Source organism: Struthio camelus, chromosome 8 (assembly GCF_040807025.1).
Source record: "Struthio camelus isolate bStrCam1 chromosome 8, bStrCam1.hap1, whole genome shotgun sequence".
NCBI classification, from domain to species: domain Eukaryota; kingdom Metazoa; phylum Chordata; class Aves; order Struthioniformes; family Struthionidae; genus Struthio; species Struthio camelus.
Window position 1 is genome coordinate 17,322,723 of NC_090949.1, and position 16,186 is coordinate 17,338,908.

Below are 16,186 nucleotides of genomic sequence, written 5' to 3' on the forward strand. Positions count from 1 at the left end.
GTACAGCAGCAGGATTTTTTCACCCTTTCCTACTTCATCCTTGCATTAATGCATTAAGAGAATTGCATTGCATTATTCAATGAAAAGCACAGGCGAGACAGGAATCAGTGCGGCTCTGTTGACTTCAAGCATGCCATGCTGACTGACTTAAATTTCTGGCCACAAGCTTCTTCAAGTGATTTAGTTTAGTGTATATAAAATGTCTTCAAAAGACTTTTTTTCCCCCCTGCCCCTTAGGAATTGTCCTCAACATCATGAGTGCACAGCAGCTGTATCGGTCATTTGGTCCACTAATTAAGAGAACGGGAAGGAGCAGCTTTAAAGCTCTAATCCCTACCTCTAAGAGAACCTGAATATATTCTTAACCCAAGAAATACAGACAGCGACTTTGTATAGGGACGGGCCATTTTGGTATAGCCCCAAGCATTGTTACTTTTTTTTTTTTTTTTTAATGTTTAGGAAGACAGTTGTTAATGACTTGATCCTGTTTCAGTTGGGTTAAAAGGAGACTTTGTTTTGGCATGAATAGAAGCAAGATCAAGCCCTTAAATACATGTCCTCCCTAGAGGACCAGGATATGCTGATGTGAGAGATTGCTCCAGCAAGCAGAAAAATGAGCTGGAACTTCTCCTAGTTTTGCTTTGTCCTTTGCATTTTTCATACTCTGTATTGACAGTTTCTAGATGTGCAGCATTCTGTGGCTGGTGATCCTTCCTACGCCTATGTACTTTGCTGTCTACAGCCCTATTAACCTCAGATTTATTAGCTAGTTTGTCAGCCACTTACACTGCCAACTTCCCAAGAGGCAGACACATCCCTATGTGAAGATGCACCAAAAAGACAGCAATGGAATAAAGTACAATCCCTCTCACTCCTTTCAACTTTAAGAACACTTGTAAAACGTGCACAGTTTACATCTGTTCAACCAAGGGCAAACATAATTTTTAATTCAAGCTTAACATATACATAGCCAAATCTAGTATTCATTTTACCTTCAGAAACCATTACTTTCTTTCTTTTTTGTATTGTTTGGGGAAGGAGGAGAAATACGTTGACTTATGGAAAAAGATCATACTGAATCTTAGATAAGGAAGTAAGATGATAATAATAATAAAAGATGTATTTTTTGTGTGATTGGATGGAAACTATAAAATATCTCAAAGGACTACTCATTAGATGTCTTGTGATGTAATGAGACTCCACTACAAATGTAAGCAGTGGGCACAACATACGGTGCGTGGACACAGACTGGCTTCATCACCTACCCGGGGGATAGCTGTGCTGCATGACCATGTTCTTGAGCACCACTTTGAAAATTTGGCCTTAAGTGTAACTTAAGACCGGAAATCAGACCAGCAAGAGTACAGCAAGTGAATCCATGAAATATTTAGACAGGTGCAAACACAGAAGCAGGTTTTTTGGCTCACACAGGAAACAAGCAGTGAAGCTTTTCCGAGAGATAATGAACATGTTATAAGTTTTCTCTGTGTAAATCAAACATTTACTTTTCAGGCATGTTTCTGTAGTTAGGATACATTTGAAGAACAATCACCATTCTCAAAGGCCTTCAAAACATATTCATCTTCCTGCATGATTTGCTCTAGGGTTAGTTCACCAGGCAACATAATAAAATATTAGTTGTCTAAGGCTATTTTAAATAAAACCTTTTATTGTGTTTTCCTCAGTCAATGTCTTTGTGGGGAGCTGGTTTTATATTACACTGTGGAAAAAATTATGAGAATGCATGTAAAACTATGTGAAACTACGGGGGAACAGATAAGCTGCATGGGGAAGGAAATACCCAGGCATTTCAGAAACTAGTGTTGAGCATCTAGCCATCCTATGTTTTATCTATGCTGTCAAAAAGTCAGAGGTATTCATTGCATTGAAGTTAAAATACACGTGGGACAAACAAAACCTTTCAAATAATTTGCGCTAAGTTTAAATAAAAATAAAAGTCAGAGAGAAAGGTTTTTTAAGTAGCACAATACAGAAAGTACACACAAAAGCTTAGCAAAAGTAACATAGACGATGGGCTACTAAAGTAGTCCATTTTTCTTACTGAAAGAGTCTATTATTTATCGAAAAAATGAAAGGAATAAGAAATGGAAAACTGGAAATATTTAAAGTTTCATAGTCGTTTACCATGATTGCAGCTTGATTCTAATGGATCGTTTCTCCACCATATATTTTTTAGCTCAGTTCTTCAAAAAGCATGGGAAAGCAAATTTCAAACATCCTTGTATGAAGCAGCTTTTTTTTATTATTATTATTTCCTTGTGAAGATGTTGAACTCACCAAGTCTCTTAAAATGCAGAAAGATGCAAGCCTCTGCAGATGTATTTGCAGGTCTAGGGTACCTGCAGGTGTCACAAGCACCCCTTTGCAGCTTTAGGTTGTATGATACCTATCAATGACTTAGTGTGCACAAATAATAGTCACAAGGAGTTAGCACAGACCACCTACCTTACCATGTTTTGACATGCCACTACAGAAACTATGCAGAGGACTATATCAGTTACTGAGTAACTTAACTGAAGAAACTTAACTAAAGAACTTACTTAACTAAAGAAATAATGTGGAGGACTGTATCAGTTACTGAGTATGCTCATTTACACTTGGTAATGAGTGCAGGAGACAGTCCCTTGGGGGAACCAAATAGGCCTAGTCTTCACTAGCTTTATCAAAAGATGTAACTTGGTTTCTGCACCTAACCAGAGCCCACACATGCTCTAGTTCAGTCATATTTCCAAGTTAAACTGCTTGGCCCATCGCAGAGTAGGATGGAGGCTGAAATGGGTACTCATTACTGCTAACATGCTGCTCTAGTCTGCCCCAGTGCCGCCTGGCTTCCCTTCAAGGCTATGCTAACAAACTCATTGCAGATAATTTCAGCTAACGTTGCAGTAAATGTGAGCCGTAAGTTGGATCTGCTACAAGTGTAGTCCTAGAACAGGTGACTTTGGCTCCACATCACAAACTCCGCCTCACTAGAAACTGCAAAGCTGCTAGTTTGGGTTGGAATTACCATTGGATGAGAAGAGCGTTGTAAGCGGTTTTGTTGCAAAAGCTGTGAAGGATGGACCAGCCTGGTAAGTTTTTCTGACTGTGCAGAATAAAGGTGAAACAGTCATTCCTGAGACCACCTCCAGAAACTTGAAGGTGACCTCTGGATGAAAGACTGGAGAACTATATCTATGAATGTATTTATAAATAAGGTTTCATAAAACTTTAATGACAGAAAATCTGTGCTGGAAAACACTAATAATACAGTTTCACAAAACAGCTGCTTAAGAAGAGATGATGCAAGTGTTCCAACTAGAGGGGTATGTCGATAGGTATTTTTAAGTACTAATTCCTAAAAGTTACATAGCCCTCTCCCTTTGGGGAGAAGGGATAAGGTTTTTAAAAGCCTTCAAAAACCAACATCTGGCCAAGGGTTTTCCTGAGAACTAGATTAATGTGCAGGCAAAAGGCAAGTCTGCGGGAGTTCTTTGTTATAACATAGCGTATCCACCCATTTCTTTTCATTTGTTCTACCTATTTTGCGCAGGAACTTTTTTGAATATAATAGCAGTAAATGTAGTTATTGACTTGTGCTGTCCATTTATGAGCCCTATTGTAAGATTTTACCACATTGATTGCTAGATAATGAGGCTGTAGTCTAAAAGAATTCTTCATTTCAAAAAAAAAAAAAATCAATCACACATTATTAATCCTGCATGTTATTTTCATGGTCAGTGTCAATTACTATGCAAGTCCATTTTGCCTAAAAATAAACAAATGTACAAATCTTTGTTTTACCAATGTATTTTTAAGCACTTACTATATTTGACATTTGCAGCTATACACTTACAAATGCTTACACTTCACTATTGCGTTTATTGATTGAAATACCATTCGTTTTGCGGAGATAAAAAAAAAAAAATGCAGCCTGGCCTGTTTCTGTTTGTTAACATGTGGCCAAATGGAAATTTCATTTAAAAACGCTCAGGTATCACTTTCCTCATCTTTGCTTCATACATACACTGTTCAAAATTTTGAAAAACAACATTATATAATGCATTCACCTGCTGTTTGGTAGAAGCACTTCTATTAACTTCATAGCTTCTAGAATGTCCTTTGCTAATAGCTATTCAGTTATTTACACACTGTTTGCATATATGCGTATACCGCAATACCAGCTTTAAAAAAAAACGCACCTAAATAGCAGATTAACTGAAGAAAAAAGTGAAACACAAGGAACTCAGGAATGTTAGAGAAAGGTACAATATAGATCTTTACTCTAACTAAATCATCAGGATGTCTAACTCAAAACCTATCACAATCTCTTTAATCATTTTATGTAATAAAATGGCTAAATAGGCTTTGTCCCCCTCTAGTGATTGAGAGGATGCAAGCTTCTTACTGCTACTAGATAACAAAGCAGCCTGAAGTCCAGATTACAGGGATTATTTCCACTGATGGCCTGTGGTGAAGAGATCATAAAAAAAATTATGCTTTTTAAATGTTATGGGAGAACTTCCCTTAAAGCGAAAGCATCACAGTGGCAAAGCTTTCCCAGCTAAGAAATGGTTAAGCATTTTCCTGGGTTTTTTCTTTCTTCCAATTACGTTTTCCTCTCTCAACAACATGGGGAGTAGGAAATGTGTGAAACAGACAACCTACCTTACTATGTTAGGTTGTCTAACCATTATGTTTTTTCCTCCAGCTACTAATGGCCCTCTACTAATCCATTAATAATTGTGATAATTATCCATTTTTTTCTCCTCCAGAAATCATGGTAACAAGAGTGAATTGAATGCTGACCGTGCACGTGACCTTGCAAACAAGTTCAGGGAGGGTTTTCATGCTTATAGGATGTTATGAAGATTATAGAAGAGTAAAATTGCCAGGCAGAGGCAGTATTATTACGGATACAGAGAAAGATGGGGATGGATATGGTTAGACAAAAGCAGAGAGGCAGAGCGGAGCAGAGTTAAAGGTTCTCAAAGCTGGAGGTGAAACCTACAACCTGATACTACAAACAACAGGGAAAGATTCAAACCAGGAAGTGATTTGGTCAAAGCAACAAGCATCTGTATATTTATATAGTGGTAAGATTTTACGTACTTAAAGATGATCAGAGGAAGTGACATTACAGAAGTGAAGACAAGCAATAACAAAGGCCTGACCAAGTCTGTCCGAAATACCAAAATTTTTAGTTCCTATTGATAGTCTGGTGGATGAGTCTGCAGTGACGCCAGCAAACAAACAACAAACTTCCAGGGCTGACTGGTATATTAACAGAGGTCAGCAGTATGAAAAGGTTGATGTCAAGAGTCTTGCGGAGCCTGCTGAATTTTAGGACTTGGTGAGAAATTCAAGATTAGATGTCAGTTACAGGATAAGATGCCACACATGCCAGGAGGAGACAAGTGGGAGCAGAAAGCTTGGTTAACAGGGAGTGAGCACATAGCTGATGTTTAAAGCTATATGAAATACATTTGTTCAATAGCAAGATGTTAAAAGAGCGGGGCCATGAACAAAGTCCTGTGAACAGCACATAGGGACTGGAAAAAAGAGAAGGACTTACTGAAGGCTGTCCTGTTTCTCTAAGTCAAATCATAAAACACCTGGAGCAAGAACCGTGACTTGCTTGACTCTGTCCAAATACGTAACCATCAGTCATACCACGACCATCCTGGGTGGAGAGTGGCAGGGATCCACAGCGTCAAATGCACCAGAGTTCTCTCCTGCACAGAAGCACCAGTCAATATTTTAAGGACTGTGATACTACAAATCTATGGAGGACTTCCTATGACTTACAGCCTTTTTTTGAAAGTCACTCTGCAAATTGAAATCATGATGTAACCCCACTGGAAACCTTTGTTTCTTGGTTTGGTCGCTCCAAGGATCCACAGCAGAGTCTTCCTTTGACCAGGGTCTTCAGAGGCCATGAGCTACAAAAGGTGCAGGCAAAACTGGTAGCTCACGGCACACAAGGAGTGCATGAGGCAGCACCTTCTGAAGCTTGCTTGCTTTTACAGAAAAGCATTCTCTTTCTAGTGCAATTTAGAAATAAAAGGCAAGCCCCATCAGTCATTTCTTTCAACTGACTGGTAATTGCCATTTCCCAAGCAAAACACCCGGCAGGAAGACTGGAGGCCTGTGGGACACACAAAGTCCCGTAAGCAAGAGCTTCTTAGGCAGCAGTACCTGAGCTTAGAAAAGATGTCCATTACATGATAGTCTTGTGGACTAACAAATTCAACACCAAGAGCTACCATCAGAAAAGTAAGCTGCTGAAAATCCCTTTTCAACTGCCATGAGCTACTAACTTGAAAAGGGGCTCTGGAGTATAATAAGGCAAATCATACAAATAAGAATTGTTCTAACGCTAACATTACTTCAAGTTCAGAGGGATGAAGCCACAACAAAAAAATGAGTTAAAAATGGATTGTGCTGTTTATTTGTGCACATGTAATATTAGCTGTTGTATATTGCTATAGAAGTTATTTCTTACCTACTTTCTGATGATCAGTTTAACTGCAGTGAATGAGACAAATGATTGTCAACCCCCAAGCCTTTGAAAATGAAATGCAATAATTATTTAAGTTAGCATAAATCCCCTGTGATCCGTCCACAATTTATTAGAAGTTTGGAAATGAGTATTGCACATTTCCTTCCCCCATTTGCTATCTTCTGCCAGCTGTGTAAGGACTCAATAAAAAAGCCATCCATCCTCTTTTGTCAACCAATAGTTCTCTAGTCTCAAGCTATAAATGAACAGCACAATAAATTAAATGTTTGACAGGGAAGATGTATGGGTTTGCAACAGTGGCTTTAAAGGAGAAAATACTGAAACATATAGCTCTAGTTTAGGTATTGATTACTGGAAAAAATTGTTTTAAATAAACATTATACCACATAATTCTTTTCCCCCAAACTCGGAAATTATTCTAATTCACAACCAAAAGAAGCAGTAAGAAAGTAAAATGAAATCATCAGAAAAATAATGGCAGTCTACTCAGTTTGGAGCTTCAAACACAAAGGCAATTCTTCATGATTAAAAGAAAGGATATTGATAGCTAAAGTTAAAAAGAAACTTCTGGAAAACATTAAGCAAAAGATAGAATTTCTCATCTGGCTGTCTAAAAGCACTAAATGAAATGAGGATCAATGGGAAAAAAACAGTTTCCTCTAGAGATGACTTACCCCATCTCTGCTAGAAACGTCTCTTAACACAGGTCAAACTGTCCTGCTGAGCTGCTTATCTCTGACAACTAATTTTGAGCCTAAGCTAGATGACTGGTTCCAATGTAACGTCTAATACTTAAGCAGACAAATTTAGATGAGATGAATCATACAAAACAGTCTTTCTAGCTGCCATTAAAATCAATAGGAAGACAAGTTTTATTTCAGTGATGCGCTACACCACCGGCAAGATTAGCCATCATAACAATTCAAGCATTCATTTGACCATCATGCTGCAACACGGATGACTAAAAACTAAGTACTCAGCAGTTTGAAACATTCAAGGCTGCCTCTAACCCAGATCAAGCACACCTTTAGGTATTTATCATCTGGGATAAACAGCAGCCCATGAGACCATTGATGTGGGCAATCTGACTGGTGGTTAGAACGGTTTTCAGATGAGAAAAGCCAGGAAACTTTGTGTTTCACCATTAAAATTAGTAGAGCTGTAGAATCCCACCTGCATTCAGAGGCACCTATACGCCTAGTAGATACATGGAGCTGCTGGGTGTTGCAGCACAGCTCTGCGAATAAGAAACATCAATATATACAACGGTTAAGAGAGAGGTGTCAATAGATGGCACTCAAGAATGAGCTATGGTTTCATGAAATCAGGAAAATGTTTGCATTGCAGTACTCTGTCAGCCTTTAGGTGGACTTTAGCACTACCAAAAAAATATTCAGCTCTGTGTTTTAATGTCTTAGGGTAGGCAGACTCCAAATTGACTGTAATGTCCTTGTCGGTGAGCATCAACAAGCCCAAATTAACCCAAGACCACATTTGCACAAAACATAACTGCTCCCCATCTCCTCCCAACAGGGCAGCACAGGGATGTCTTCTGTAGACAGGTCTGTTATGAAACATATTCTGTTCTTTCCATGTCCATTTTTTTCTTGACATATGAACTTTCAGCATCCAGTGCTGCGTGAAATAACTGCAATTTTCCTTCAAGCACCTGTTAAGAGTGATGAGCTGACAGATGGGAAGCACATGATCAGCCCACTCAACTTTCTACATACCTGCCAAAACAATGATGCTACAGAATAAAACCTGCCCTCATCTTTCTTTATTCTGGGGGGAAGCTAGCGTGAAAACTTTTTAAACATCTGTAAAGTAATAGGAGAATTAGTAGCAAATGATTTGTGAGGTATCAGCCTGACGTTTGTTTCAGATAGTACCTAAATAACGGTATTTACAGGAAAGTAGATGTTTTCTGCAATTTGAAGTTTATGCAAAACATTTTTTAAAACTTCCTTCCATCAGTAAATCACTAATCTGTCCGTGGGAGGTAATTTTAGAGTACTTCCCACACAGACAGAAAGATTACAGACCCATCTCTCTACAGGAAACTTTATGCTTCCCTTTCTTTAGCATGGTCTTCTTATTTAAAAAAAAAAAAAACACACAACCTACAGAAGACTCAGTAATCCAATGTTTTAAAAACAGCTTTTAAATCATGTAGTTATCTGATTGGAAGGAGTAATAGAGAAAAAACACATCACAGTCCAAGTTAACTTCTCTACCAGTCACACTGAAGAAGAGCCATTTCCCCACCTTGTTAGTAAGCTGTCTCTGAAAAGAGAAACTCCCTCCCCTAAAACCACAGGAAAACACTGAACTTAAGCAGAGTAAGAAAGCATGCCCAAGTGCATTAGGTCATGGTTTGCACAGTATTTATACCTGCATTGCTTAATTGCAAAACAAATTCAAACCCTGCAATAGAATTTAATGGCCATTGAACACTGCTGTCAGTGATGAATCAAAAAGGCACTTGGGGGAGGAAGAGTCATCTCGTTTTCTTTCTTCCAACATAACGCCCAGTCCATTAGCATGCACATATAACCCTGCCTGCACTAGGGTTTTGTGCAGCCTTAGGCCTAAAGTCATGGTTTCTGTAGGCACCCCTCTCAAGTGCAATGAACTCCTTTTACATTCAGGAACTCGGCATTCAAGCCTCTACCCAAACTCAACCAGACACACGTCAGCCCGCAGCCCTCACAGTGCCCCACACTGAACACTCACCAGCCTGGTGCATCTGCAGTCCTTTGCTAAGGCAAACAGCAGTTCTCCTAGGCTTGCTTCTTCCTCCTCCTCCTCTTCTGACAGGAGATGAAACAAGTCTGCAATCCTGCCTCTCTTGCTAGCCTCTGTAGCAAACATCCTGTTCAGGTGCGATTTAGGGTTAGACATTCGGTTGGGTTACAAGGGCTTATTGAGTTATGTGTCATTAACAATGAAGGGAGTGCTTCTTCCCTCATACCAAATACAAATTAAAATATGTTACCTTATAGTTCAGTGCAAATCGCACTATGGATAGGTCTACCACCTTTAAACAGGTGAAATAGGTGCTACGTACAGTTTAGTCGCAGCACACCAGAGCCCGTGCGAGTTAGTTCTCCACACAGCCTGTGCCACTGAAGCTGAACACTCACCTGGATTTCCTGATGCTGCGCTTCAGACTGTGGCGTGAAAACCCTGATGTTTGCTCACTCCAGGTTCACCATCGCATCATTTCTGCTGTCATCCTGTATTAGCATCAATAATTATTATTCTAGAGTCATTTCAGTCAGAAAGCACTGATGTACCAGCAACAAAATACATTAACCTACCAGAGCAATGGTTTTCTGAATGCCCAAAAGGGTACTTCGTGAAAGACTTTCAGCTATCATCGCTTATCAAACCAGCCTTCTGTGTCTGGAAGCGCGCAGGTCTTTGCTGATACTGATCCCAGCCAACACTAACTGTTCGTGTCTTGCAGCCAGATAGCAACATAGGAGATGCTCATTTCTCCCCTGGTTTCTACACTGCCCTACAATTTATGCTAAACAGCCCTTGTTCTAAACTTGACAGAGATACAATATTTATCAGAAGGCCCTGCTCTCACAAAAGAGATCACAGATCTGAGGAACAAATTACAGACTCAGACTCTTATTCTGCAGTGTCTGTATGGCCTCAAACACTTTTGCTGCTCGTTTTTCAGGGTTTCTAGGGCATCTGATGGCCTTAAAACACAAAAGTAAGGCTGAAGTTTTGAGCGACTTTCATCCAAAGTGGTTAGACAGGTGACAATTAATATGCATCAAAAGCATTCCAGAAAACTCAGTGACAACTGCTTTTAGGTTTGTTATTGGAAATACTGTTTTTTTTAACTGCAGCTGGTTCTCTTCAGGTGAGCATTCTCCTTTTATCCTCATAGGAACATACAGTTCATAATCCACTTTCATCAGAAAGTTGCAACCCTGTTTGGAAGGTAGCCAGGGGTCTGCTGAATGCCAGTGTTGGGCTTCAGCAGTTTGCTTGGCAGGCAAGGTGAACAGTAAGCAGAAAATATGCAACAAGCATGGGAACTGTGAGATTCCTGAGAGAAAAGGAAGAAGATATGTTCCCTGAAATCCGGAAGACCATTGCAAGCTACTGTAGGCAAAAAATGGCGTGTGACTGTTTTGACTGGTAGTCAAGCCAGGAGGGAAGGCACTGTCTTGTAAGAACAAACGACTAAGCAGAAATTCAGTTTACAGATATCTTCAAATAGGCATTTAGCAAGAACTCAAATTGATGGGCAATGTACAGAATCTTCCTGCTCTAGTTTCTGCTTGTTACTGTAAAAAAAACAACTTTGGAGAGCAGAAGTTTTGGATTTTCTTGTGTGGCAGTCTGATAGAGTAAAAATAAGGTCTGCCTTAGAGCTGCGAGCACTAGCAATGCAGTGCTTGGAGAAGCTTTCCTGAGGGATGTCAGCTGTCCCTTTCTGCCCATTAGTTCTGTCTCCCACTCCCCTGTGGTGGTGCCGCCTTACGCTCCCAGCTGCACGCTGCTGCTCCTCCTCAGCCGCAATGTGGTTTTGGGAACGCAGATAGACGCAAGAGGAAGATTTTAATAGGCAGAGTGAAAGTCAAGGTACATTTACATCTTTCCTGGAGAGCAATGCTAGTCGTAAACGTTCTGTGGATTAAATCAAGGGCAGCCCACGTAACTCGCTGCTGCCCTCAGGTCAGATCACAGTCAGGGTTCTCCTGGCAGACACAGGAAAAGCACTTCCTTCCAGATGGTCATGAGGTCATTAGCAGAACTAGCCCAAAGCTCAAGAGGACAAACTTGTCCAATACTCAATTTAAATCATTAAACAGCATAAAGATCATGTTAGTACGGTGAATGGTATGACCTAGTGGCAACGTCAGAATGACCAGGAGCCTGCAGTGCAGGGACTGTCTTCCCCCGCTTCAGTTGAGATTGTACCCCTCTGCACCTGGGGACCACACAGCAGCCCAGGAAAGTATTCTTACCTATATGAATGGTAATAACGTCTCACAGATAAAACACATGTAGCTGGTCCCTGCATGCATAAAGGTAGTGTCAGTGTTTCCAGCAGAACCAAGCGCTGCTAAAAGGATATCAGCTGACCAGCAGGGAACTTCTCATGTGTTACAATAGTAACCAAGATATTTTTTCCTGTAGCAGAGCCTGAAAAATCACTGTTACCAAAAAAAAAAAAAAAAAAAAACACACATGGTTTAGAAATGGAATCCTAAAAGACTGCTCCTTTGAAGAGAGCTCAGTAAATATCTCTAAATTAGCTTCTGAATAGCTCTAAATTAACTTCTATTCAGGACTAGATTAAGGCAGTCTGGGTTCAAAGGTGCGTTATGAAAGAGAGCTACCAAATGATCCTGCAATCATCCAAATAATCCCGACCTGGGATAGTCAGAGTGACTGAAAATATAACACAGGCCCTTTTTCCCCCTCTCAGAAGCACTGGCAAGGTCTAGTCCCTTTGCTAAAGATAGAAAACCTTTTGTCACCAACAGGCTGTGTCAGCTCCAGCGGGCATGTGCATAGGGCATCCTGCACTCCCTCCTGCTGCTCCACAGAGACTTTCTCCAGTGTTTGCAGGGCTGCAGCTTTGACACTGGCAGGCCACTGCAACATGTGCTATGATTTCAGCCTCTTGGGAGGCTGAGACAGGTCAAGAGACACCAGTCAGGCTACACTGCTGAAACCCTGCTGCTTCTCTATTGCTCAAGACATAGCCGGGCCGTGCTTCTTTGCACTGAAGGCAAAGATGTTTAAGAAAATGATTTCCCTAATAATATGGTAAAGCCTTAATTGTTTCTTCCTGAATCCCACAGAATCAGTGCTAACTTTAAGCCAAAATAGTATAATACAGATCTGAATTCTCAGTGACAATTAAGTTGCTTTCACTCCAAAATATTAATACTATATTCAGCTTGACAAGTCAAAGGCTACATCTTCCAACTCTCATACTTGCAGGTGAATCCTGCTGCCTGCAATAAGACAGAGGGGTAATCTACCACTCTCCAAGAGACTGCTTTACATTCACACATGGCCTTCCATCACATAATCCAAGGGGGAATCCTAAAAGCGCAAACTAAAAAATGCCTCACAGGCACCCCAAGCCATTCTGAGGATGATGGATATAGGAATATGCTTAGGATTGGAGGAAAAAAACACCTTCAGGAGTAAAGTCTGCAATGCAGCTCCTCAAGAGGAGATAGGTATAGGCTAAGGAATTTTCTTTAGGGAGATTTTCACAGACACTAGCAGTTTCAAACCAGGAATTTTGCATCAGTGCTAAAGGCATTGCCTCAGGAATTTTGTCTAGATATCCACGCCACTGTTTCCTACTAAGCACGTATTTGTGAGTGCTTGTATTTTCTTCTACACCTATAAATAGTCATTAGATCTGGACCAGGCAGTCTTATCTGGAAGATCAGCGTGGAGTAGAGCTAAACTGCCTATCAATGGATAAGTTACCTTTCTTATGAATCCTGTCCCCCAGACAAGAAGAGGGGGGAACTCTAAAACAAGACTGGCACATAGGAAAATATGTGTGTGTGTGTATATATGTATATATATATATTTATATATATAGTTTTGACATGCAAGCAGGACACAGTATATGTTTCTAGAAATCCTATTGCCAAAAAATCTCCACTATACAACTACACAAGTAAACATTGTCAGGAAGACGCCAGGAGGTTGCCAACGCCATGCTGATGCAACGGCTCTCAACAAACACCAGGATGCTTGATCCATCCGTCCTGGGTGCTCCTCCACAGGCAGGGCAGCCCCCACTCTCCCCCAGCCCACTCTCCAGACCCCCGCAGCAGGTGTGACATGCACGGCACGGTCACAGCAGCGGGCCTGAACTACCCCCTCGCTTCTGCTGCGGTGGCCAAATGCAGGGCAGCCCGACACAGGCCCGCAGGGTGCCCCGATCACGTGGTCTGCATGCCTTGTTATACCTTCTGTCATCTCCGGACCCTCCCTTTTTGCCACCCCAATCCTTTACCAGGTATTCTCAGCCATAGATGGTGTAACTGATACCGTTACCTCAGTGCAAGTTGGCCTTGCAAGGCTGTATTGCCCAAAAGTCTCCTTCCATTATTTTTAAAAACTGGTTGTTTCTCACATACCTATGCTTTTACCACCCTGCAAAAAAAAAAAAACAGCTAATCCCTCACAGTTACAGCAAATCTGTAACTTTTTGTTAGTTTCCTACATTGCTTTCTGTCACATCCAGCAACTTCTCATGTTGTATCCAGCAGGTTTTTGGCAACCTCTTCAGTTAGCTTAACCTCAGGACAGGACCTAGGCATTTGCCTGCATCCCTAACACACGTATGTATTACATATGTGACAGGAGAAACTAAATCATCTATTATGGGTAGACAAGAAAACGCAGAAGTCTCTTGTTTCTATGGTAGAAGAAAAAAAAAATTGAGGTTATTGTGAGAAAAACATCATCTCACATATAGAGAGATACATGGAAGGTAAGAGGTCTCATGATGTCCTTTTACACATTCCCCAGTGGATGCAGCTTTCAGATCCCTGATCCCGCTTCCTTGTGCCCAATAAGTGAATTTGTTATTCATAAGTGATGATATACGTGTTAAAAGACATCGTAACTGTCAGCTCTTTGAAACAAGATTCTCTCTTTAATTGAGATGGCAATTTCAACTATCTTGTCGTGTGACTAAGGTTTAATTTAAGGAAACACTGACTAAACTCTCCACTGCACATTTACTACTTCTGTATAAGAAACTGTCATCTGTACCGCACAATTTGCATCATGAAGAGCTAACAATTGTGATTAATGACTGATATAAAAAGTTTCAGCTTTCGAAAAGCATTAGGGAAATAGCTTACCCCCACAGAAAACTGCTTTGGCATAAAGAACATCCTGAGTTACTAATATTTATACACTGCTGTGAAAGCTTAAAGTGCTACATACTATAGATGGTGAAAAAATGCAGAAATGCAAAAGTGTTTCACAAACCTGCACTGTAATTCAAATAAATTTTGTTTCATCAAGACAGCACCAGAAGGAGATCATGGTTTTTCTGATTATATTCGCAAAGAATTGACTTCTGCTAGTATCATATCTTTTCTTCTGTTTTAGCATAACAAATAAATCCAGATACCACTTCTCAAAGTCAGCATTGACACCATTTACATTTTTTGTCTAAGCCATAGACCATGGAGACAGTAGCAAAAGAGATGCATTTGTGGCAGTATAGGAAAAAATAGCTGATGTACAGTAAGGTTCCGTGGAATTCATATTTTAACAGGAGTTTAAAAAGAAAGAGACGAGCATCCACAACTTTTCTCTTTTACATACCTTATATACATACGCACTTTATCACATACTTGGGATGTTCAAACAGTCCACAAGATTAGACCTGCAGAGTCTACGCTCCCTCATTACAAGGCTAAGAGTACATACAGGCTACATCTTAATGTTTGATCCTTGTTTTATTTATCCTACTTATTTAAACGTAAGACAAACCTGCAAGTGTTCCTCTTCTACTGCCAAATTTTCCAGTCCTCTCTGATAACTTAAGGAACGAAGATTCAGTTCGAATTACTGAGAGAGTGAGTCTTAAAACTTAATGGCATCTGTAGAGTAGAGAATTATGGCATCTTACAAAGTTATATCTTACCTCAGTCTTCGTTAAGAGTCTTAAGAACACTGTTAAGTTCTTATTGCAAAGCACAACTGCGGTAGGCAGGACCAGTGAATTTATGCTAATCACATTTAATCTTTCATCCTCAACAAGACACAATATATGTGAGCAGGAAAAGAGGGTAAACAATCAAACACTTTATAATAATTTGTCTTAAGTCCAGTTTCTACGTGATACCTCAGCCACCAGCAGCCAAAGTTAATTTAAAAAACACTAGACATGCATTATGTGACAAAAGAAAAACTCTGCAAGCTTTTAGCCTGAGAAACTAAGAAAAAAGGTCCGCAGAATGATATTTTCAATTAGCACCCTATATGTTTCCACAGCTCATGACCCGCCTAAAATTAATGACAACTTTTCTGTGTGCTGCGCTGATTTATAGGAATCATTCTTGACCATAAGGAATGACAGAATGAATAACTTCTCTCCTTTTACCTTGACATCAGCTGTACACACCTCAAAGCAAAAATTCACCAAGGAAAGCATTATGCACATGGAACTGGTGTTTCTTTCCTGTGCACACAATGATGATCTAAGTCTCGGTGAATTTGTGCTGCTTTTTGTTACGGGTTTTTGTTTTTAGCAGTTCTTTCTATGAACCTGAGATCCACACCACCGCAGTTGATTATTCTTTTCAGATGATTTCCTTCTCTAACACCCTGAGACTTAATTCTTGTTACAGTACTCTCCCTAGCCTGAGGAGCACATTTCCTATTGACCAATACTCTGCTCAATTCTGATTATAATTGTAAAGGCACTGCACTGAGATTAATCCTCCTACTTCCACATCTCAAGCACAGCAGTCTGAGAGGGTTATTAAAATAGACTCCCTTCTGATCATCTCTGTAGACTTTTTAATCTTACATTCAGTGTTTTTATATCCAAACCTTGCTCCTCACACACAGGCAGGAGGGAATTAATTGAATTGAGTGGGAGGTTGATTCGGCGGAGTCCATTGGAACTGA

General features: G+C 40.2%; 1 protein-coding gene across 1 annotated transcript in view; it reads right to left on the bottom strand.

The window, feature by feature from the left end:
• The window catches only part of LOC104151280 (uncharacterized), a 66,560-nt gene that overhangs the window by 35,680 nt on the left and 14,694 nt on the right, over positions 1-16,186 (bottom strand). The window contains exons 4-6 of the mRNA XM_068952376.1: positions 15,044-15,153; positions 9,670-9,762; positions 9,260-9,398 (exon numbers count right to left, since the gene is read on the bottom strand). The gene's annotated coding sequence lies outside the window, so the exon portion shown is untranslated. The remainder of the gene's footprint in view (positions 1-9,259; positions 9,399-9,669; positions 9,763-15,043; positions 15,154-16,186) is intronic.